Here is a 25,954-nt window from a genome sequence, read left to right on the forward strand (position 1 = left end):
ATAATCAGTTAGGCTGTTATGCTATGTAATAATATGTATTATAAAATGAAAAATAACAGTGGGAAGGGTGGAAAAAACCTATCATAAAAAGTTTGGGCTTACTGGCTGGGGTAGGGAGTCAGGAGAGAGAGAGGGGGGGGGGGGGGGGGGGGGGGGGGTGAGTATAGGGGGTGTAAGTACGTCACGGGACTACGCGAGACCTAACGTTATTTATTACATCCGGTGACAAACAACGTCTCGCGGCAATGGCGACAGCAGTGTCACGTCGGACAGGGCCCGGCGAATCATATTTGGAACACGCAGGTGTAACTTAGAAAAACATGACACTGTCACAGTCATTAAAACACTCGAGATGGGGAACATGAATAGCAAGTGTTGGCTTGTCAAAGCAGTTGCAGTGTTGTCAAGACGTCCTATGGTCGATGTCAAACTGGCCGCTACCCATTCATAAATATTGAGGTAAGTTTTTTGCACACTTCTGATAAGTTTAATTGTCAGTGTTGATAAGGCAATACTGATCGGTTCATGGTTCATCATCACACGTACAATGGTGATGGCGTTGAAAAATGAGCATAAAACATTCGTTCTGAAGGTATTTGCAATATGCTCTCGGTTTGTGCACCATACAATGTTATGGCAAATTTCCATTACATCTATCCTGAGCCTTTTCCAATAATAAATGTTCAGCTCTGATAAGGAACGTCACAGAATTATATGTGTAGGTCCAGCATGTCCAGGGGAGATTACACAAACTATAGTCATATTTTAAGAAGACCTATCATGTGCATGTTGGCAATGCAAATTTTGTCAATACTTAATGTTGTGCAAGGAGACTTATGGGGGTGCCTGTGTTAATAAATAAGGATATGTGCCAACATCACGATGATAATGTTATGTGCACTGTAAAATCAGCTTTGATTCACACCAAAAAATATTAATCTAATTTGTAAATAATGATGATGAAATCCTTGCGTTGTTTGTTTTTAAGATCTCTGAAAAGTGACCTCACTTAAATGTATTCTGTATGATGTGAATAGACTTGATCATTACAACCCCATTTAGCATTTGTTTATCATATTCAGTTGAAGGAGTAGTATAGGTAATGGGGGTTCTGGACCACTTCCACTGGAGCCAGATTCATATACCTATACTGCTACTACAGGGGGGGATTTTTTATGTCAAAATGATTATGTGATTTAACGATAGTCATGAGATTAAGTTAAATTGGCTCTAGCTCACCAATACCTGGGGCCAATCATTGCTTTAGATGAGCCTAAATGGTAATAAAAATATTCTTGATTATTTTTATCGATAAAGCGATGTTCAACATTTTTATTAAGTTCTTTGTTAATTTTACTAGGAGACCAGACTATATAACTACACTCTTTTTGTAAATTGATAAGAAACAATTGATAACCGTATTTGGTTGGTTTGACATCACTGATATAATAAAAACCTTGTGGTAATTCTTTCCATTTAATAGCTTTCTCCATTATTATATATTTATGTAAGCAATTGTCTAAATGTGATCAAACGATAGTAAGCAATCTATTTTTAATCTCCAACCAGTTCTTTGGTTTTGGCACGGAATAATTGACGCGCTTGTTGCCTCCCCTCTTCTATGAACTTTTTTTTCTCGTCTTCGCTAATATCACTGGTCTTACGAGATTTTGATCGAATCTCCTGCTTCATTTTATTGTATTTGTTGAGTTCCGACAGCACTAAACGAAACTCATCCTCGGATATCTTACAATCGGCCATTGCTGTCGAAATATGATCCTCGATGCTGTTCAACTTTGCTTCGGCGAGTATCCGAATATTATCGTGTTTTAATGCTTTCTTTTGTAACCCACGAGAAATGAATTTTATCGCTATTCCTGCCAGTCCCGAGACTCCAGCGGCTATTTCCATGCCTAGCACGATAGGCGCGGCGATTATAGTTGATAGTAAACCGATACCCGCTACACCGAGTCCCATGCCAGATACTACAAGAGCGGTGTCAACTCCGTCCAGAGCATTCACGGCTCTGCGATACTTTTTATACAATCCAAGTCTCAACTCCCTATCCTTCCCTATTCGATGTTTTATGTCGCTTATTTGATGTAATCGAAATCCATCAACAGTTTCCATCTTTTCAAATGCTTCATTGAGCGCCGGATATAAACTCATAGTGTATATAACGATCATATAATAGTCTTTAATTGGTCTTGCTTAAATGTTTTGAGACTATACATCAACCTTATTAAATGTATATTATACGGCAATAATATCTTAGAAAGAGAAATACTACCACTTTTAATAATTTGGACCCCCTCGAGGGTTGCAACGGGCGATGCTCCGATATGAATAATACTGCAACGTTGACGCTCGTGATTCTTGAACCATTTAATCGATAGACCTGGTAATATTTCGAAGGCATCTACCGGTGCATCTCCGAACAAGACTTCAATAATAAGCGTAGAAAGATTAGGTATTGCACTTAGGTTAACTTTAATTTCTTCAAATTCAGTAACCAAATTTAAACTAATGTTTTTTAAGGCCGGACGACTATATATCATATGACCTGGATCATCTGGCAGGGGAGTGACCAACACACTTTTTCGTTTTGACGGGATATAAGCCGCGAGTACGATGCCACTATTTATTATCTTAGTTAAATTATGTCCCTTACCCATCATCACATAAGGTGGGGTAATGACGATATTCAGTAGCCACTCGATGTTTGCTTCGACCATAGTCCATTTATTATCGTCGTTGCGAGTAATATTGTACGAAGTGTTTTTAAGGAGTCTACTAACGTCGACATCGCTTAAATCTCCTAGATTACCCGTGAATGTGACTTCTTTCCGCTTGTATACATTATCGTGTAAGTGTAAAGCGTATAACTTACCATTGTCACCGGGTTTATCAAATCCTTCCGTGTCTCCGAGATCGGAAAGCGCAATTGTATTACATTGTCTTACTGTTCCAGGGCCTGATGCATCAACCATTATTTTTAATATGGAGTGTTACACTTAAGTATCCTATATGTACAGGTTGATGTTTTACATCTAATACAGAAATTTTGAGGTCTGAAATAATACCACGCTTTAATTTTTTATATTGTAATGACGAGAAAGATTCCGTTCTACCGCTATTATATTTTTCATTTTTAACTGGAACACTTCTGAGCAGAGTTGAAGGACTTTCTTGTTGAATATTATCTGTCGTACTGATTTGATCAAGATGGATGCACAACTCTTTATAGGGAACTAAATCGGGCAATGTATTTCCATGTTGTGTTTCGTTAGAACTTATAATTTTAAGCTCAAATCCAAGTGTAATTCCTAAGTATGGGATAAGAATTACACCATTTTCTCCAGTGTCGATTTTCAGCATCCCATTCGATTCATTTTGTGAGAGACTAATTCCATTAGGCTTAAAAATTTCATCATTGAGTGAGCATACGCTGTAATACCCATCAGGTATAGTAATGTATTTGTCAGGAGCATCTTCATCTAATATATGTATCCTATTATTAATTTTCGCAGCACTTATATTGGTCCACAGTGGGTAATACGTTACATCGCATAGAGCTACTTCGAGTTGTCCATCCGAGTTATCGATAGTACGAAGCAGTTGAATAGACTGACCATTTGTTATTCCCAGGAGTGTAACATACATATCAAATATACAATGATACTATATCATAACTTAAATATGGAATCAACCATTATATAATATGGAGTGTTACACTTAAGTATCCTATATGTACTGGTTGGTGTTTTACATCTAATACAGAAATTTTAAGGTCTGAAATAATACCCCGCTGCAATTTTTTATATTGTAATAACGAGAAAGATTCCGTTCTACCGCTATTATATTTTTCATTTTTCACTGGAACACTTCTGAGAAGAGTTGAAGGACTTTCTTGTTGAATATTATCCGTCGTGCTTATTTGATCAAGATGAATGAACAACTCTTTATAGGGAACTAAATAGGGTAATTCATAATTTCCAGCCACTAATTCGCCGCGTGATAATGTTACTCCCTTTCCCAATCCAATTGTGTATCCTAAGTTATCACTAATAATTATTTTTCTGTATCCATTGATGACTTTCACTTTCCCAGTCGCCTCATTTTGTGTGATACTAATTTTACCAGTATTAGCAAATTTATAATCATCCTTAAAATAATAATTGAGTGAGCTTATGCTGTAATACCCATCAGGTATAGTAATAATATTATTAATTCTATCTTGGTCATCTAATATATGTATCTCATTATTTCTTCTCGCAGCACTTATATTGGTCCACAGCTGGTAATACGTTACATCGCATAGTGCGACTTCGAGTTGTCCATCCGAGTTATCGATAGTATGAAGCAGTTCAATAGACTGACCATTTGTTATTCCAGGTAGTGTAACATACATATTAAATATACAATGATACTATATCATAACTTAAATATGAAATCGAGATACATTACTAATCAATCGATTATAGTAACTGCCTCTGGTGCTGAATTTTTCGTTAAATTCCCAGATATCTTTGAAAATTACAGGGTCACGGCAACTAGCGATAAAATGGTGCACGATTGGTTTCACAATCCGATGCAATTTTGGCAGAATCAGTTAAACTTTGCCATATGGTGTGCCACAACGGGATGTGGCGTATCTGTTAATGCCCCAGGATTTATGCTAAATAAGTCTGTTTTATTATTTCATGTGTATTATCAGATTAGACGTATACTTAAAGAAATTAGTGCTCCATTACCGCAGGATCGAGCGTGGAATTCCACAAAAAATAATTATGATAGGTCCGCGTATGAGCGTATTTGTAATGAATTTAATATTTCTACGAGTAAAGATTGGCGCATTAAAGGAGCAAACCATGGTCTAGGTGTTCCGTACAGCGGACAAAGAACTGTTAAAGAAGTCAGCGATGATTTAGTTAAAAAAACTCATCAACCATTCAATCCATTTAAATTCTTTTTGTAAGATTGCATAATCTTAATCATGGCTGGGAACTTTCGAGTAACGATTGGAGAGGTTCCCTTATGAGTTTTAAGGGTGGTTTGGCTTATATTGTTACAAAATTTATACAAATGAACGATACCGCAAACGCTTGGAATGAATTTCTTAATGATAAAACGGAAAATAATTTTACTAACCCAGGATTTGTAAGATTTAATGAATCGATAAGAACTTATGTATGGGCAATTCTCGGTGCACAATCGCAAACACGAACATCCATTATCGGTACTGGGACGGCGCTCGATGCACAAAAACAGTTTGTCGCAAACGTGGAGGACGCCATTAATTCACCAGTTGACATACCATCGTCTATAAAGCGTTTTCAAGATGCATTACAGTACGCTCAATCCAAAGTGGACTTCGTTTATGCGCCGGGACTATACATGTCCCCGAGTAATATGGAACTTAAGATCGGTCAAGTGATAGGCTATAATAATAAAATTGTTATCGCTACCGATCAACAAAAAACAGGTATAAATTCAGATATTAACGTCGAATTAATAACGCAAACGATCACGGGCGAAAAGGGAATAGTCAAGCCACAAACACCAACTATCGCTCAACCATCTTTTATCGATCAACCATCTACTAATGCTCAAGTACCACCGCATATTGAGGCTAAAAATCAACAACATATCGATGAAAAAACAGCGCTTGTAGTGGGTGGAGTCTCGGTTGGTTTACTCATGATTTGGTTAGCGAACTGATTTGGTGGATAAATAGTTCTTAGCGAATACGTACAACAGCCCTGCAATTGCTACGATCAACCCCCACAAGTTTTGACTAAGCCAAGTGGTGGTCTTAGCTAATAAATTCAATAGCCAGGAAACAACACTCCCTATTATACCGGGAAGTGCAGCCGCGGCTTTCTCAGCGAGCTTTCCCAGTGCTGAACCTAATGCTTTTAAATGCTTTTTTATCCACTCTTTAATACCATTTTTATCGCTAGGAGGTGAACCTCCACCTGTACTACCACCTGTTAACGAGAGAGTCAAAGTCGATATAATAAATCCCAACGCGGTTAAAATACTGGCAATGGTTATTCCCTGTTCTCTGAACAATGTTTTAATTTTATCGGCCAGTGTAGTGTCATCGTTGAGGACTTGATCGATAGTTTCTCGAATACGACTGATTTGCGAACGAAGTGCCTTTCTATTACTGGAAGCAGCTTCGAGGCGGGCCGATCTTTCGTCTTCTAAGTTACGCAATCTTTCTGCTACGCGGCGTCTACTGAACTCATCGCCCGCCTGTTCGAGTTTTGTTTTCTCTTTAGCTATATGCTTGTCGATTTCGGATATCTTGGCTGTATTATTGATGAGTTCTCCCCGCACTGTTCGCATTGCCTTGTCAAGACCTCGTAATTCCCTAATACTGAACTCTGAATATGGTGATACACTGACCGTGGAATTATCGTAATAGGTATCTAAGATTTCTCCGAGTCCGTTCGAGGCCACGTTAGAGGCTTCTTCCAAATTATCTGTATTACCGAGTTCAGTACGCACGGTTCGAAGAACTTTAGTAGTCTTCGCGGGAAGTTTTGCTCGTCCATATTCTACAAAACCTAATTTATCACGAACAAACTCGCGACTATGTTTACCAGCTATAGTAGACAAGGCTAGGGGCTTACGAGTACTATAATGCATAAGATCAATATGCGGAGAGTCACGCACTCGCAATATTCCTTTACCATCTAGCTTAAACTTTGAATAGTCACGACCTATTGGGATAACATAATTTTTATCATCTTTTAATGCATCGTAATAATCATTGACGGTTGATTGTAAAATTTCATCGTTAAGATTCGTGCCACCAAAGTTGGTTTCATCAGTACCCTCTTCTTTTGGGTTATCAAAGTCATCAAATGTACTTAGATCTAATTCATTATGTTCAAAATTAGCCATTTTTATATTAAACATAGGGTACATAATTTCAATATAAACAATGTCTTCGCAATACGGACGCAAGTTAAACCCACAACGTAGACTTCGAGATCCATTAGGGGTCAAAGCAATTCGTCAGTCTGTAACTATAACTAATAACCCTAGTACCATAGATCAGAATCAAACGCTTCTGGTTCGCTTTCCTAATCTCGGCGCACACGATGTGTTAGTTCCGGGAACTGTCCGACTAGCGTTTACGATTAGTTTGACTTCTACAGACGTTAACAGGGAGCCCGTTCAGAACATAGGTCGTGCTATCGTTAAGAAAATCGCCATTAAAATTAGCGGTAATGAGGTTTTGAGTATCGACGATAGCGATGTATACTATTGCTACATGGATCTCTGGAGAACGGATAAAGAGCGGGAAAACTTACAGTACCAAGGTATTTGTAATAAGAACACATTGAGACTGCGCGTGGGTGCTGAAAATGGTGTTGATACCAACGAAAAAGATAAGGCCATTGCCGACGCATTAGGTAACAGATTCTATGTTCCCCTAGACTTTGAATTACTAGATTCCCACATGCCCTTTTATCAAGCATCCCTAGGTGATAGGTTAGAATACGAACTCACTTTTAATGACTACGGTAGAGTAATCAGATCTGCTAATGATGATGCTAGCTATTCCATTGACAATATCTCGCTGGAGTACGATATGATAACGGATCCCGAATTAGCCAGACAAATTCGTAACCAGTATACCGGAAGCTTAGCCATTTTGTACGATCGCGTGCTGCGACACCGAAAGATCACGAGGGACAAAAAAGATACGATGTGGAATATCAATCTAAACGTCCCCACGAGGTCGCTGAAGGGTATTTTAATGTTGTTAGAGGACCCCTCCGATGCGTTTAAAAGAAATACCGAGAAGTTCTACAATCCCAAGATTACAAAAGTAGAATTAACTATCGAGGGCGTTCCTAATCAACTATATAGCCAAGGAATGATAGCGTATCACCAGTGGGATGAGATTAAAAAACTTCCTTCTATAAAACGTTCTCCGGAAGTTAACGCGGTCGTGAAAGATCTGTCTCTCGGGAGTGTATCGATGGGTGAATACCTCACCACGAAGTACGCGCTATGGCTCGACATGCGAACAACGGACGATGACCAATTACACGGCAGTGGGAGGAGAATAGAAAATGCTAGCGAGGGTGCCACCATACAGATAACGAAGCTCCAGGAAGCGGCTGGTAAATTAAACATATATTTGTACGTGATTATGGATGCGCAACTTAATATACAGAATGGGAGATTCGTGCAAGCAATCTATTGATAATCTTTTACCTAAAGATCCGCACTGCGCTATCATATGCTGGCAAACGGGCTGCGGAAAAACAGCCTTTATTCTAGATATTTTAGAAAGTCATTATCGGGACTTTTTTGATCATATCATTATTCTGTGCCCGACTATAAGCGTTAATAAAACCTACCTATCGAGAGATTGGGTAATGAATGACGACGGGGTACACAGAGTCGATCCGGGCGATCGTTTACAAGACTGTCTCCGAGTATGTCACGAAAAATACAAAGGAGAATCGACACTTTTCGTAATAGACGACTGCAGCGCGAGTAAAGAACTCACAAAAAAGAAAGATATGCTTTCGTATTTAGCATTCTCCGGTCGGCATACTCAACATAGCGTTTGGGTACTTACTCAAAAATACAACTCTGTCCTGAAAGATCTCAGAGAGCAGACCAAATGGGTAGCGCTGTTTCATTGCAAAGATCGAGATTCATTCGAGGAATGTTTACGCGAAAATGATGTCATTTATACCAAGGGCGAACGAGATAAAGTCAGAAAAGTGTTAGCGGCAATGAAGCACTGTAAACTCGTATTAAAAACCGATCAACCAGCTGCTTATGCAATTGCTTAGCAAATTGTAGCAAAATGTAGCAAAATGTAGCAAAATTATAGCAAAATGTAGCAAATTGAACATTAGGGGTTAATATTACATAAAATGTGGTTCGAAATCCTCATTCTTTCACAACAGTTCATTATTACGGGTTGTATTGGATATGTCATATTATATTATGTTAGACTTAAATATCTCCTTAGGTATTACATTATTGAATGCGACGAACTCATCGAACAAATGCTCAAAGAATCTGATGCAGATCAACATGTAGATAAATCTTTAGATAAACATAGAGAAAGACTCGCCGCTTTGGTAGCCGGTGGAAAATGTTCCCAATATTTGGGAGAAAATTATACCATCGAAAAAATTGATAACATGACCGACGAAGAGATTAAAAAACTGTACGCGCGTTACGAGTCTAGACTGGGAGCTACCATGACTAAAACGATAGGGTCTTCTATATTACAACTATACACAGCCGTAGCTAGTACGTTTCTCCCTATCCCGGCAGAACATCGCCTGTATTTATGCGAATCTCTCGAGAAAGACCCATTCATCGAACACGCTATAAGCGCAGTGAGCTGTGAGTTTTATCATAGATTCGGAATGTTTTTAGCTCCGTTCACCACAGCTTTAATAACGGCTAGGTATTGTCAATTTAAACATACGTGCCCACTTAATAATAATGGAGACACAATCACAACAGGTGACACCACAGATTGTGAACGAGGAACCACAGATTGTGGAAACGCAACAACAGATTGCGGAACAACAAGTGAATGAGGATGTGAATGTGAAAACACAACATGTGAATGAGAAAATACTAAAACCCAGAGTGACAAAGAATCCTTTGAAAATAGCTGCAGGAAGAAAGGGTGGTCTGGCGCGCAAAGCGAAATTAATAAATAATTCAAATATTAATCCGATTAAAACATGGGCACTAGTAGGAGTTGCTGGTATAGCGGTTGTATGGTTCTTTTATAAGTCCGGAGAAGATAAAACGTCACCCCCACCGCAACAACAAGTTCAATTAGAGGTTAGTCCTCATATAATGCTATAAGAAGCATGACTACTCCAGCTACAGACGGTAAAATGTTGGTAAACGCGACGTATCATTCAGCGGTGGTCACCGGCTTGGCCATTGGCTATGCCCGTATGGTTAAAATGATTACTAAAGCCACACCTCCAAAGCTAGATTTTAATGGATATGACATACCAATGATGGTTCTGGATATTGGATTAGCTATGGCGACGAAGGATATGCTCATCAAACAAGGACTTATCCCGGAAGACATAATGAAGTAATTAAACATTTGAATATTTATATTTATATAAACATTTTATATTATTATACATATGGCATCAATTGCGATGATGGTCGGTGGAGCTATTGTTAATGCTCTAGCTTTTTCGGGGAGTAATTTTTTATTTTCTAGTATGAGAGGTTCGGAGCAGAAAAGACATAATAAAGCTTTAGAACAATACCAAGCAGCCCAGTTACAATATACACAGCAGAGAATGAAGAGATTAGACTTTATTCATGAACAACTGATTAAGGAAGGACATTCAATTCAAACGTTTAAGGATGTTGAATCTGCCATGCACGAATACTTCCTCGTTTATGGGAAAAAACTAGACCCAATACCAAGACCAACAATGAGTCAGTTTTATACACCGTCAGAGGAACAAAAGAACCGAGAGATCACATTTATCATGTTGGGATTGACTTCTGTATTGATTTTCAGCTATACCATGCATAAGTCGGAGTGACAGCTGTGGCTATGAGCGATCTATAAATAGCGTTGGCTGACTGCCTAATCAATAGTGTAGATGTGTTTTACCTTTTAGACAAATGATATGATATGTGTATAACCACCATGAATCTATGCAAATATACGCTCATGGGGAAATCGATTCAATGTCAGAAGCCATCGGTGGGTATTTACTGTGGCACTCACGCTTATAACATCAGAAAGGGTTTTAAAAATTACGTTTGTTCTGTATGTGGGATTGGAGTCAAATGTAGTTACAGTTTATGTAAGAGTCACGGTGCTGATAAGGTCAGGAAGCAGATTATTTATGCTAGGAAGAGAGATTACATCAATGAGAGGAATAGGTTGGGGAGAATACGTATTTATATATGAAAAACAACCATTTAGACAAATGAATCATTTTGTATATACCATTCAACCACAATGGTTTTTGTCAGAGAATTAAAAGCTATGGCAAAGCAAAGTGGACTGCGTGGATATTCTCGAATGAGAAAAGCTGAATTGATGGATTTACTCGGTTTGGAATACAACAAACCAGATACTGTTAGAGAACTCAAAGCTCGAGCGAGAAACGGTGGGCTGAGAGGTTATTCTCGAATGAGAAGAGCTGAATTGATCGCTTTACTAGATAATAATCAACCTATTGATAATGTTGATAATGATAATGATGATAATGATGATATTCAACATAATAATGTTGATGATATTCAACAACAACAAGAATTAATATTTGTACCCACATCCGCCGGCGTTGGTAAATATCTAAGAGGTTGGAAGATGGATATTAATTCCAACATAGATGTTAACGATATTAAGCCCATCATATCGAGTAAAATTAACGAGGAATTAGATGACTTACATAGTATAAAATACCAGCTGACGATTAAAATGACATTGAGTAAAAGTAACACAGACGATAGCACCGAATATACCGAACCATATTTCCGTAGCAATCAAGAAGTTATAACCGAATCCGATACTATAAACTCATCATTAGATACATCAATTCAGAGAATACAGGAAACTTTAGAACGCTGGACTAATAGAGGTTCGGGTTGGGGTGTGGATAAAATCGATAGTTTATATTTAGATATAGCGAATTATATGCCCTTCAAAGGTGGATCTTATATAGATTTACCCCCGTATTATAAGAAGAAAAAAGCCATAATTAACGTAAAAAATAAATCCGATGACTGTTTAAGAATGATGATAAGATCTGCATTGTTCCCCGTAGACAAGCATCCGGATAGACCTTCTAGCTATCCCCAAAACGATGGACTCAACTTCGATGGTATAGACGAACCTACACCAATATCACAAATTGATAAGGTAGAAAAGCAAAATAATTTAGCTATAAATGTTTTCGGACATTCTAAAGGAATTGTTGTACACAGGATAAGCTCCTCTCCGGAAAATATCCCCAGAATCAATTCATTTCTGATCGAAAAAGATGGTAAATATCATTATACGTGGATAAAGAGTTTAAACAGGCTGCTATACGATCAAACAAAACATAAAGAAAAGAAATATTTCTGCGAAAGATGCCTGCATGGGTACAGCAGACAAGATCTATTAGAAGCGCATAAAGAAGACTGTAGAGGTGTTGGACAGAATGCTATCAGGATCGATATGCCTAAAGAGGGAAAAAATATATTAAAATTTGAACATTATTGTAATCAAATGCCAGTACCGTACGTAATTTACGCCGATTTCGAAGCGCTTATCAAACCCATAGAAAATACCAACCGTAGCAATACTGATAGTAGTTTTACGTACAAAACTCAAGAACATATTCCTTGTGGGTTTGGATATATAGTTGTAAGGTATGATGGGAAAACAAACCCTCCCGTGATTTACAGAGGTCCCGATGCAGCGGGAAAGTTCCTAGAATATCTACAAAATGAAGAGAGAATAATCAGGGAAAAATTATCGTGTAAGATACCCATGCGTATGACGAGGGATGATTGGAGGGCCCATAAGAAGTCAACGAGTTGTCACGTTTGTAATAAACCCCTGGATGGGGATTCCGTAAGAGATCATTGTCACGTCACGGGTAATTATCGGGGAGCCGCTCATAACGAGTGTAACTTGAAACTAAAAATGAACTCTCAAACAATACCCATCCCCGTTGTGTTTCACAACCTTAGGGGATACGATTCACATCTCATTATGCAAGCTATCTCGAAGACCGACGGCGGTTTAACGTGCATTCCTAATAATATGGAAAAATACATATCGTTCTCGTTGACTAAACCTATACATTATAGGGACAAGGATGGGAAATCTAGAACAAAGCAAAGTAATGGGCTTAGATTCATAGACTCCGTACAGTTTCTGTTATCTTCCCTGGACAATTTAGCTAATGCGAACAATCCCGATGACTTTGCGATAACAAATAAATATACCGATAAGATAACACGTCATTTGTTGCTGAGAAAAGGTGTATATCCTTACGAATATATGGATGATTGGTCTAGATTCGAATAAACTGAATTACCACCCCTCGAATCATTCTATAGTAACTTAACAGAATCTAGAATAACAGATGCCGATTATGAACACGCTCTGACGGTCTGGGATAAATTAGGTTGTAAGAATTTAGGCGATTATCACGATCTGTACTTGAAAACAGATGTACTGTTACTCGCCGATATATTCGAGATATTTAGAAAGACATGTTTCAAACAATATGGCTTGGACCCGGCATGGTACTATTCCAGTCCCGGACTATCGTGGGATGCATTGTTGAAGAAGACCGGCGTAGAACTAAAACTACTCACAGATTACGATATGCACTTGTTTATTGAGAAAGGATTAAGAGGTGGTATATCGATGGCAGCTAAAAGGTATTCTAAGGCTAATAATAAATTAGTGGAAGGATACGATCCCAGTAAACCCGACACCCACATATTATATCTCGACGCTAACAATTTGTACGGATGGGCTATGAGTCAACCTTTACCCACGGGTGGTTTTGAATGGGTCAATGATATCAATGTGAATGATATCCATAATATCGAAGTGAATAAAGGGTACATACTAGAAGTTGACTTGGAATATCCAAGTTCGTTACATAAAGATCATAACAGTTATCCGCTAGCTCCCGAAAGATTAATGGTTAATAAAGATTGGATGTCGGAATATCAACGCTCCTTGATGGGTAATAGTAGGTTAGCTAACGTAGAAAAACTCGTACCAAATTTGATGGATAAGACAAAATATATAGTTCACTACAGAAATCTCCAGTTGTATCTATCGTTAGGTATGAAACTTAAGAAAATACACAGAGTTCTAAAGTTCGATCAAAGCCCTTGGATGGAGCCCTATATAAGGTTGAACTCAGATTTAAGAAAGATAGCTACCAGCGATTTCAAAAAGAATCTATATAAGCTCATGAATAACTCGGTATTTGGTAAAACCATGGAGAATCTAAGGAAGCGTGTTGATGTTAAATTAGTCAGATCTAATGAGGAAGAAAGACTCAGGAAACTTATAGCCAGTCCGGCTTTTAACAGAAGCAAGATATTTGATAACGACTTAGCCGCGTTGCATATGCAGAAGAGTAATATAAAGTTCAACAGACCGGTGTACGTCGGTATGAGTATTCTCGACTTGTCAAAACACTTAATGTATGACTTTTATTACAACGAACTTAAGAAGCAATACGGTGATAGATGCGAGGTGTTATATACCGACACAGATTCTTTGTTGATGGAAATACAAACCGAGGATGTGTATAAAGATATGGCAGAAAAAATAGATATGTACGACACGAGCGATTACCCAAAAGATAATCCACTGCACAGCGTAGTAAATAAAAAGGTGTTAGGTAAGATGAAGGATGAATGTGCTGGGACCCCTATAGCGGAGTATGTGGGATTAAGACCTAAGATGTATTCTATAAAGAAGTCCGATAATGGAGAGATAAGAAAAGCAAAGGGCGTTAAGAAGTATGTTGTAAAAAAGCATATCAAACACGAACAGTATAAAGAATCATTATTTAACGGTAGAACGTTCAAACACGAGATGAACTCTTTAAGAAGTTACGATCATAGGATATATGGATTAAGAATGAACAAGACATCATTATCCCCCTTAGATACAAAGAGATGGATTGATAATGATGGTGTAAATACCTATGCTTATGGTTATGGTGGTAATACCGTACCGTCGGGAACTATGAACAACTCTTCTCGTACAAATGCCCTACCCGGTCCATCTTGAAGATAATAAAGAATAGGCTCTCCTTCTTTCGTAACCAATCGACTAATGTTATACGTCTTAAGGGACCATATGGGATCGGTTGCGCGACGTAGGCCTCCTTCGAGTTCACCGGCCTGGTATAAATATCTTACCCTTACTCTATCCGGAAGTTTTCGTTCTTTGCCTCTCCTCGGTGCTGAAGATTCGGAAGTCACGGATTTCATTTTAATAGCATGGGATGGTTTCTTCCCTATTAATCTCGTTACTTCATTATTCAGCGCTGATACAACGGCTGATAATCGTGTCACCCATTCGGTTGATCTCAATCGCTCGGATTTCATTTCGATCCCATACTGATAGCCAAACAAACGTTCCGCTAATGTCCTGTTAAATCTTTCGACGATAGCTTGACTGCAGTGGGCCTCTCTTTCACCACGGACGATTTCGACATCGTTCTTTGTTAACAGTTTAGTTACCGATCCCATAAACTCGCGACCGGGATCTACTTGAAATAGCTTAGGCCATTTTAGCGGTCCGCGTTTATATATGCGACTCAGTGCATTAGCTACCTCTGTTGATTCTTTCGATGTTAATGGCTCAGCCTCTTTGTATCGACTAGCCACATCCACTACCGTTAAAGCGTATTTGTACGTTTTGCGTTTTACCTTATCGTGGGGAAGAAACAAGAGGTCAGCCTGATGAACTTGATTCGTCGTAAAAATATCAAACTTCTTCCTCGGTATATAACGCGGTGCCGGTAAATATATCTGCCACATCGCTTGTTTCTTTAACCAATCCTTTGCCACATCTTTAGATACCTTAGCCGTGGTGGCTAATTTTTTTATTGCTCCTACACCTTTCCAATATCCTCGTGGGCTATAGTAAATTTTATCCATTATTAATTAATATTGATATTTCGTTTAATACAACTCATGACTATCGTTAAATCACATAATCATTTTGACATAAAAAATCCCCCCCTGTAGTAGCAGTATAGGTATATGAATCTGGCTCCAGTGGAAGTGGTCCAGAACCCCCATTACCTATACTACTGAAGGTACTATGTACATGCTTAATTTATTAATTATATCTTGATGTGGGCATTGTAAGAAATGGTTGGTATTTTAGAAGTATATATTATATGATCTCATAAGTGTTATTTATCTTTTGCAGTTGGGCCATATTTCCATGTTTGAGGGGAGAAAGATTTCCTCATCTGACTCACGAGTAGATGCATATGGATCACCAGAATTACCTTGATGCCAAACATAACTGCACCTCAAGAGCATCTCGGACTATAACATATTTCTTGGAATATTTTGTGGTCAAGCATTGCATTGCCTATGAAAGAACAACTCTTGTTGTGTATACAGGTGTAAACATATTAAAGTTCTATCTGAAGTACTGGTTCTGTAAATGATGTCTGTGACCATCAGAATACACCATATACACTGGACACTTGCTGGAACAGGACCTACTTGTCATCAACATGGTGTTGCAGAACATCTTGGGACTCTCTCATAAAGTCCAGTGTGAATCTAGATACTGACACCAGAAACAGTGCATGCTGGCACATTTATTTGTTCAGGCTTGGCATTTTGGAATATTTGCCATGAATGTTTAATACTCATGACCTTGGAATAAAATTACTGAATAGATCTGAAGCTTATTTATTGTTTTTTGTCTGGGATAATGCCATACAAAAAAGGTTTTTTAATATTTCTGGTATCAGCCATGATACTGAATTGGTATTGAATATAATATCATAACAATGCACATGGAATGTGTGATAATAGATTTCCAGTTTATGGGTCAAAAGTTTCCAAAAGAATACAACAGATGCTTACCAATGAAAATTTAACTTAACCAATGGCATAGCAGTTGTTGCTTTGTGAAATTAATTCTTCGTTGAAATATCAACATGTCTTGTTTTTTGCATCGCTGTTTTAGGGTCCAGCATACAAATTACACTGATTCATAGAACAATAGCCAATAAACATTGACATTTCTTGACCAGATCTTAAAACAGATTGGTCCAAATGGATAGCGGAAAATGTGAAATGTCAGTTACCTCATTTGTTTGACTTGGATTTTTTGGCAGAATATTTGAAATACACAAATATATGAAAAATAGGTGCAATTGTTTCTATCTCTGCATCAAGTCAATATGGTTGCACTAAATTTGTGTTCCACAGTGTTGATTGAGTGATAAGGTGAATGAATTAATGTTTTGGACTTGTAGCAATTTTTTTACTTGGTTCAATTGAGCCTCACAACCAGAAATATTAATTTAAAAAACCCTACCGTTCATCACAATTAATCTTTTAATCTTGCCCCTGCTATCAATCAAAGTCTGCAGTGTCAAAACAATTATATTGCTGACAAGGTGTAACACTTTTATTTCTTCCCTCAGAATAACATTACACTTCATATATTAGTAAGTATCTTTCTTAATGTAGGACATGTCATTGGTGATCGCCTCCATAATTCAGTGTATTTGTCTTGCATTTTGGCCACTTCTGACTTGAAGTTGCTGTGTGCTGGATGCTGCTTCATCTTTTGGTTGCTGTACAGCAGAAATTCACTCCTGTATGACCAAGAAAAAACCCATTCATGTTCTGCAACAACATAGAGCTAGACATCAAGTACATACACAGTGTATAATTACCATTGTCCAACACCAGTTCTATTCATCACCGGACTTAACAAATAATGTTTACACAATTTGAAAAATAGGTATATCACTATGAATATTCATATGGAATACTAACAGTATTTACTTGTACTTGTTGCACAAACCTGAAACCACCTGAGACTAAGAGGTCTTTCATTGAAATATGTGAGTAAAATAAAACAATTTGACTTACATACTTTTATTATAACCATGATAATGCATATTCAAATGTAATTCAAAATTAAGGGTCATGTGTATTTTACAGGTTAGGGTTTGATATATTTATTTCAAATACTAGATTATAGTAATCAATATAATGTATTGACTTGCCTTCATGGTTATTTGATTATTTGATTAACTGTTGAGTGATTTGTGACACTATTAGTTTTTATGTTTATTTTCCCATACATTCTTTTTTGGTGCATGTTGATGAGAAGAACTTTATTTAATTTAATTTGGATAATAATTTTTGGGATCAATATTTACAGGCAGGGCTAAGAAAATCTATTTGGCATGCAGTAATGACTGTCATTCATCCAAAGTAGAGGAGATCATTCATTTTCTCTCAACTTTTAATTATTTAAAAAAAACACATTTTTTTAATTATTATCTTTTCTTTTCTTTTCTTTTTGGGGGTCTTTTGAGTCTTTCTTGTTAATTTCTGACATCCGCACTTCCATACAGTCATCCAGTACATGTAGATGAGAGTTAACTTATAGTGCAAACTACCAAAGAGCAAGTAGTAGTACATCTGCATTATTATATCTATTCACATTTAATATACAAACTAATTTATGAACAGGCTTTCTACATTGCATAAAAACCCTCTTGTCTCCTTCATAAAAAAATATTTAAAAATAAGTTTCTTCTCAAAAGTAACAAATTTCTTAATGGAAAATTATTTACTATATTAATATGACCAAATATAGTGCATATTAAATTTTAAGTTCCAAACACATGACTGGGTTATTGAGTACTATTATTAATAACAAAATAAATTAATACAATATACTAAAATAAATTTCACGTTTACAAATATATTCATAGCATAGATTTTCCAAATTTCATCCTCCAAATCTTGCCTAATTTAATGCCTATTCAAACTGTCAAGGCACGGCTTCCTTGACACTGCTCATGCTGTCAGATATCAGAATACCGTTGTAAGTTGGGTAAAGTGGCCTACCTATTAGTAGTTACATCTTCATAAATAATATTACATCACAGAAACATGTAACACATCCTCAGTAATCATAAAACACTGTCCGCTGAGACTATAAATACAAGTCTGAACGATAGTACCACACTGGTTGTCAAAATTATTTTAAAGGTAAAGGAAAGAACACATACCTTTACGAACGGTCCCATGGTTGTCAGATGTCAGTCAGGAACCGATAAACCTAACAGGAATGACAAATAACCGATCATATTATTCTGAAATAAGTAAACTTTTACGACTGTCAACAGCGGTGACAACCAAGCGTGGTAGTTTACTTGGTACCGTCTACAGAGTTAGCTTTTGCGGTCGCGCATTTCGAAAGCAGAACTAGTTCACGAGTATAGGCATGTCACCGGAAATGCTGGCACCGGAAGTAGCGCTTCGCGAGACTTACGGGCCCTATTGGCCGTGCGCGTGGGAGCTGAGCTTGGGTTGGTGGCTGGTTAAACGGTCATGTTTATTATAGTATGGATATGGGCGAATTTGTCACGCGGACGTCGGAGAAGTCAGTCCGCGCTGAGAATTTGGATCCCGATCCTAAATTGTAAATGTGTGGATTTTAGATATAGTGTTTATGCTGTAATTTGTTGGGATTTTTCTAAAGTTTGCTTATTAGATTTGTTGTTTTAAGGAATGTGGCTATATGGGTAAATTTAGCGGTATGGTTGAAGGGGTCTAGGAGCAGTTGGATGTTGTTTTTGAGCTGTGGGGGAAGAGAGTTGTATAGTTGTGTTTGTTGTTGTTTATATTGTGAGCAGTGGTTGAATATATGGTCTAGTGTTTCAGGTGTGTTGCAGTGTATGCAGTTTGGATGTGGGTGTCTGTTTTGTTTGTGGAGTGTTTCGTTCAAATTAGTTTGGCCGCTTAACATTCTATTAATGATTTTATCTGCTAAAATGGACTTTGTGAAGTTCCGACACTTTGTGACTGGCTTATTGAAAAGGGATTTTGTCAAGATTGACTTACAATTTTGAATATTTGTTTTGAAATTTTGAGATAATGTGTTTCTTTTGATTAGTGATTTTATCTCGGCTTTACTGGTGGTGAAGTCAATACTTGGTGATGGTTGGGTGGTGGCTAGTTTTGCCGCTGTGTCTGCTAATTGGTTGCCTGTTATGCCAGTGTGTGCAGGTGCCCATAGGAGAGTTATTGTTTTGTTGGATTCTATGAGTTTTGTGTGGATGTCTATGATATTGTTTATTATGTCTTGCCTTGATTTAGATTGTTTATTATGAATTTGGGTTAATGCACCTAATGAGTCTGAAATTATAAGGAAGTTAGTGTCAGTAGATATTTTTATGTAGTGATATGCACATTGTATAGCCAGTAGTTCAGCTGTGGTGATATGTGTGTAGTTGGTATAGTGGAAGTTTGTGGTGATTGGTATAGGTTGTGTAATCTGTATGCCTAGTCCTGTTATGTCATTATTAGTCTGTGATGCATCGGTATAGATATGGGTGTGGTTGGGCCAGTTTTGGTGTATGTAGTTATTAGATATTTCTTTTTTGTCAAGGTTTTTGGGGTCAGGATGTGAGATGAATGTTTTGTGGAGTGAGAGGTCTGTTTCAGGGGGGGGTTTGTCATTTATGAATATGTTTGGGGGGTCTATGTGTTTGATGTTTTCTAACTTATATGTTTTTAAGAGTTTATAGAGATGTGTGAGATAGGGGGCTAGTGTGTGATTGTTTTTGAATTTCTTTAAGGTTGCAGGTCTAAGGGTGTTGTATTTAGTGATGATTTGTTTTAGGATAGGGTTTTGTTGGGCCCCAGCCCAGTAGTTGAGAGTGGTTTGATTGCAGCGGAGTTGGATGGAGGTGGTTCCTGATAATAGCTGGAGGGTATTTAGGGCTGTACCGGTTCTGGTACCCAGGGCTATCTTTAGGGCTCTATATTGTATGGAGTTTAGTTTGTTATTGAGTGTTTCTGATATGGAGTTGAGGACTGGAGCAGCATAGTCAATCTTAGATTGAATTAGTGACTTGTATATATTCAGTAATGTTTGTTTGTCAGCGCCCCAATCAGTGCCGCTGATGGCTCTCATTAGATTTAAGTCTTTTTGACATGATGTGACCAAATTATGAATATGGGGAGCCCATGTTAGGTGCTGGTCAAAAGTAATTCCCAGAAATTTAGCTTCCTTTTTGAATGAAATGGTCTGATCATTAAGGGTGAGTTTGGGTGTACAATTTGGCATGTGTCTATTTTTGAAGAGTAAGCCGATGGTTTTATTAGTGTTGATTTGGAATCCCCACTGGGTTGCCCAAAGTTCTATGTGTTTCAGGAGGGGTTGAATTCTTTTTTGGATCTGTTTTAGAGATGTTGACGACGTCCAGAAGGAAATGTCATCTGCGAATTTTGCAGTAGTTGTTTTTTTAATTTTAGATGGAAAAATGTCGTCAATCATAAAATTGAAAAGTGTTGGAGAGATTATACTACCCTGTGGGGTGCCGTTGTCTAAAGGATGGGGGTCAGATAGGGTGTTGTTGGTTTTAACTGTGATGTTTCTGTCTGTTAGAAAAGAGTGTATGAAATTTAGAATTCTACCATCTATGGCTTTTGCTTTAAGTTTTTGGATTAGGCCATGATGCCAAACCATATCAAATGCTTTACTAAAGTCGATGAAAATGGCCACAGTATATTGTTTTTGGGCGAGTGCTGTTTTAACGTCATGTTCTAGATGTAAAACGTGGTCTAAAGTTTGTCGATTAGACATAAAACCACTCTGGTCCTCATTAAGTAATTTTTGGGATGAAATTTGGAATTTTAGTCTATTGTTTATGACGGATTTCATTATTTTGCAAATATGGGAAGTTAATGAGATAGGGCGGTAGGAATCCGGTTCTTTGGGGGGCTTGCCTGGTTTGAGAACCGGTACTACTAGGGCTGTTTTCCAAGAATGGGGGAGGGAGCCAGAAATCCAAATTTGGTTAAATAATTGGAGAAGGAGTTTTTGAATTTTAGGGGGAAGGTGGTTAAGGATAGTGTAGCTAATGTTGTCTGGGCCTGTGGCTGGGGCTGTATTTTTGTTATTGATGGCTGTTTGTAGTTCATAGATGTTTATTGTTTTATTGTATGACATGCTTGTGAGAGGTGGTCTGTGAGAATAGGTGGGGTGGTTTTTAATAGTGTCTTGCATGATGGGGGTGTGGTTGGCGGAGCTGCTAGTGGCCGAAAAGTGAGCAGCCATGGCGTTAGCCTTTTCTCTGTCTGTATTTAGGTTAGGAAAAGATGGGGCTGAGAAGGTTTTTGAAGTGCCCTTTATGGCTTTAAGTTTTTTCCATAGAATTTTGGTATTTTGTTTCCCCATTTTCAAGGAGCTGGTAAATGTTTGCCAATGTTTTCTTTTGGCTGCTCTTATAAGTTGTTTAGTTGAATTTCTGAGATGTTTTGCCAAGGGGAGTTTGGTTATGTCCCGCTTGGCTTTATTTAGTGCCTTTTTCCTAAGTTTTCTGGAGTTTTCTATTTCTGAGCTCCACCAGGGGACAGTGATATGGTGTGGTGAGATTTTGACTGTTGGGATGCATTGGAGGGCTATATTGTGAATTGTATTTGTAAAGTTTGTATTGAAAATGTCGTTGTCAATGTTGTGTATATGATGTGTGTTTATTTGATTGCAGAGTGGGTGGAATGTTTTCCAGTCAGCCTTTTTGAGATTGAATTTGGGTTGCTGGGGGGTGTTGTCTAATGGGGTGGCAGGTTGGGATTGGGATAGGGGTGGGATTGGGGTGGGTAGGGATAAAGAAATTTTGATGGGCGTGTGATCACTGCCCCAAGTGTCCGAATGGGCCTCCCAGCAGAGTTTAGGATGGAGATGGGGGGTAGTGAAGGTAAGGTCGATTGCTGTGGGGGATTGGAGATGGCTTGTGGGGTACCTAGTGGGTTGGTTATCATTTAAGCAAATAAGGTTGTTTAATTCTGACCATTCTTGAATTAGTTTACCGAATCTATCTGTATAGTTTTTTGTGCCCCACAGTGGATGATGAGCATTGAAATCGCCTAGAAAGATGGTGTTTGGTTCAATAAATTTGGTTAAGACATTAAGGTCTTCAACTGAGAAGGGTTTTGTTTTGCTATGATAGACATTTATAAGACTGATTTTAGTTTGGTTTATAGTTGTTTTGATGGCCAGGCATTCAAGATTTGGGGTAGGAATATCTATTATGTCATAATCAAGATGGTTTTTGATAAAGATGCCCAGGCCACCATGTGGTGGTCCCGGGCAGTTAGTGGGTCGGGGTCTATCTTTCCGAATGAGAACATAGCCTGGAATTTTGAAGGTCTTTTTGGGGGATAATTTAGTTTCTTGGGCTGCGATTAATAATGGAGAGATTTTTTGAAGGGCGATGAGGGCCTTAAGCTCATGCCCATTGGTGGCGATCCCGTTGCAGTTCCACTGGATGAACACCATTAGCTGGTTTTAGAATGAAGGGGAAGTTGAATGGATGGTGTTCCGGGGCTAATTTGGAATAGTGTAGACAGGGTTTCATTTAAGGGTCCTTATGGCTGCCTGGAATTGTTGTAGGGTTTTTTGGTATATGTTTGCTTGGTGGGCTAGGGAGTGGAGTTTCTTGGTGGTGGGGTTTCTAAGGAGAATGGCTGCTGAGATGAATTCGATGATTTTGTGTGTATTTGAGTGAAGCTTTTTGGGTGTGACTATAACTTGGGGGGTTGTTTTGAGTGTTTGGAGTTTGTGGGAGAGTAGTTGTTTGCGTGTTGTGTTGATCCTGTAGTTGATTTGTTTGTTTTTGTGTTGGGGTTGGTTTGATGGAATTGGAATGGCTGATCTGGCTGGGTGGAGGGGTTTGGGAAGGGATAGGTCTGGTTGGGGCTGTATGGGTGTGGTTGGGTCAGAGGGGGGGGGGCAGTTTGAAAGAAGAGGAGGGCCGGGATGGGAGGGTTGGGGTGGGGGGGTAGGGGGCTGAACAGGAGGGATTAGGAAGGGGGATTGGTGAGGGGCTGGGGGCAGGTGGGGTTGGAGGGTGGGTAACAGAGCCAATTTGGGAGCTGTTGGGGGTTGGGGCCTGTGGGAGGGGTGTGGGGATGGTTGGGGGGGAGGAGGAGGGTAGGGAGAAGGAGGATGTGGGAGCGGGGGTGGGTAGTAGAGGGGGGGTGGTGCTTGGGAGGGGTTATATTTCCCAAAGAGTTGTTTACGTTTTCTCCCTTGGGGGCGGGGCGGGGGGGGGGAGGGTTTCTGGGAGGGAACTGGACAGGGAGTCAGATGTTGAGTCGAGGTCGATGAAGTCGGGGATGGAGTTGTATATGGGAATTGTAGCTGGTTTGGGTAATTGGGCTTTGGTAATATGTTTGTTGAGCTTAAGGATGTGTGACTGTTTGATCGGGCAGGTGTTTTGGGTAGCTGTGTGTCCTTCTGATTTACAGTGTATGCAATATGCGGCCCATGTGCATTCTGCGGCTTCGTGTCTGTATGAGCGGCACTTTTGGCACATGGTTGGCTGTCTACATGTGGATGTTGGGTGGGTGAATGAATGGCATATGGAGCATTGAGGGTTTTTTTTTCTAACTGGGTTGACTTTGAATGTAAGTGTGCCGAAAGTAATGTGTTGTAGGGAGTTCAGTTGTTTTAAATGTAAGAAATATTGTTTGGGTTGTTGTCCTGCCCGGGATGGGTGTACGATTGTTGATGCTTTTGAAATGTATGATCTTGGGTTGGGTGTGAAGTTTGTTGGCCATGTTGATGTAGTCTTGGATGTCTTCTTGTGTATCCCTGTAATCTATGTAAATAACCCCTTGTATCTGTGTAAACCATTTAGGCACCTGCCATGTGATGTTAAGTCCGTCTATGATTGGTTGTCTGCTGGCATATGTGAGTGTTTCATGGTTTGGAAATGTAAGTTTGTATCCCCTGCCGCATTTGTTTATGTGTTTGTAGGTAATATTTGCTTTGTGCAGGCAGAGGGCGAATTTGTTGGTGGAAAAGGTGTCGTTTAACGGGGTGGATGTTGTAGAGAATGCAAGTAGAATGTGTTTGGTTAGTGTAGTTGTTTGTGGGGGGGTTTGTTGAGAGCAGGTTTTTTTGGTAGTTTGTTCTATTTCGGGGGGTGAGTGAGAAGGGCGCTTTGTTTGTTTAGGTGATGGATGTTTGTTTTCTGTTGGGGGTTGTATGGCCTGGCTTGGGGTTTGGGGTTGTTGAATTATAACATCGGGTTCAATGTGTTGGTGGGTAGGGGGGTGGTGTTTTGGAGTGGTTGGGTTTGGGGTCGGGGGAGGGGGGGATGAACCTGGCGGGGGTGGGGGGAGGATAAGGTTTAATTCTTCCAGGTCGAGGCCGAAATCAAAGGGGATTGGGTTTGTGTTGTGTGTTGGGGTGAGACCTGGAAAGTGTTGTTTGCTATTGATGGGTGTGGTGAAAAGGGAGGTGGATTGGGGAGATGAACGAGGGGGGGAGTCCATTATGGGGTCGTGTTGGAATGGGGTTTGGGGGGATGGGGGGGGTATGAGTATTGACAATGTGAGTACAGTGGGGGGGTAACACAGTAATAGCACAATAGTATAAAGAAAAAGGGAGTAAGTAAGCATGCAGTATGGGAGGAGGGGATAAAGGTAGATATACTTAGCAGTAATAAAAAGATTGGAGATTGTTGGATGGATGCCAGTAGTTTTCCGGACGGAGAGGCGAGTAGGTCTCCTAGTCCGGGGGCCGACTTGGCCGTGGAACGATAGTGGCGTTCGCTGATGTAGATGGATAGTCGTTAGTTCGATATCCCTGATATGGTTAGGTTCGAGATCCCAATTTGGGTAGGAAGTGGATTTGAAGGAGGGCTAGTGCACGACAAAATGGCATCAGACCATGCCGGAAGTAAACAAACTTTATGGTGTGTTTTGTGTGTCCACGGCTTCGTTCACGTTCACCCTCAAATGTACCATAGAAATCTGCGATTGTGCATGTTCAATGTTCGAATGCGACAGGCGTTCGTTTATTTATTAAAATTCCACTAATTCATTAATCACATTGAGTTGCTCGCCTCTTCTCCAGTTGCTCACACTCTCAACTGATGTAGCTGCCTTGATTAACTGGAGTCCGGATGTACCTAATTACAAACTCTGTTCTAATTATGCTAATCGTGGAAGTGCATTATACTGGATGACAAACTTAGTAATCCTTTCACACTAATGATCCTTGTTTACAATGAACGCATGCCAATTGACTAAACAAACATCCTTAAGTAGAAGTATCACAATGGACGGTGTGTACAACTGTTTGACAAACAATATCAACCAATATTTCATATTTAGAATCACCATTACATGAAATCAC

General features: G+C 39.0%; 2 long non-coding RNA genes across 2 annotated transcripts; one reads left to right on the forward strand and one right to left on the reverse strand.

The window, feature by feature from the left end:
• The first annotated feature begins 213 nt into the window (after window positions 1–213).
• Window positions 214–16,446, forward strand: LOC124120812. The gene is made up of 2 exons (XR_006858900.2): window positions 214–459; window positions 15,962–16,446. It is a non-coding gene; the product is annotated as an uncharacterized LOC124120812 (long non-coding RNA).
• Window positions 16,447–17,167: 721 nt separating this feature from the next.
• On the reverse strand, window positions 17,168–19,058 carry LOC125382044. Its single transcript, XR_007222204.1, has 2 exons — window positions 18,810–19,058; window positions 17,168–17,375 (listed from the first exon to the last, which is right to left on the reverse strand). It is a non-coding gene; the product is annotated as an uncharacterized LOC125382044 (long non-coding RNA).
• Between the last annotated feature and the right edge of the window lie 6,896 nt (window positions 19,059–25,954).

Source organism: Haliotis rufescens, unplaced genomic scaffold, assembly GCF_023055435.1.
Source record: "Haliotis rufescens isolate VD_foot unplaced genomic scaffold, xgHalRufe1.0.p SCAF_2, whole genome shotgun sequence".
Classification (NCBI taxonomy): Eukaryota; Metazoa; Mollusca; class Gastropoda; order Lepetellida; family Haliotidae; genus Haliotis; species Haliotis rufescens.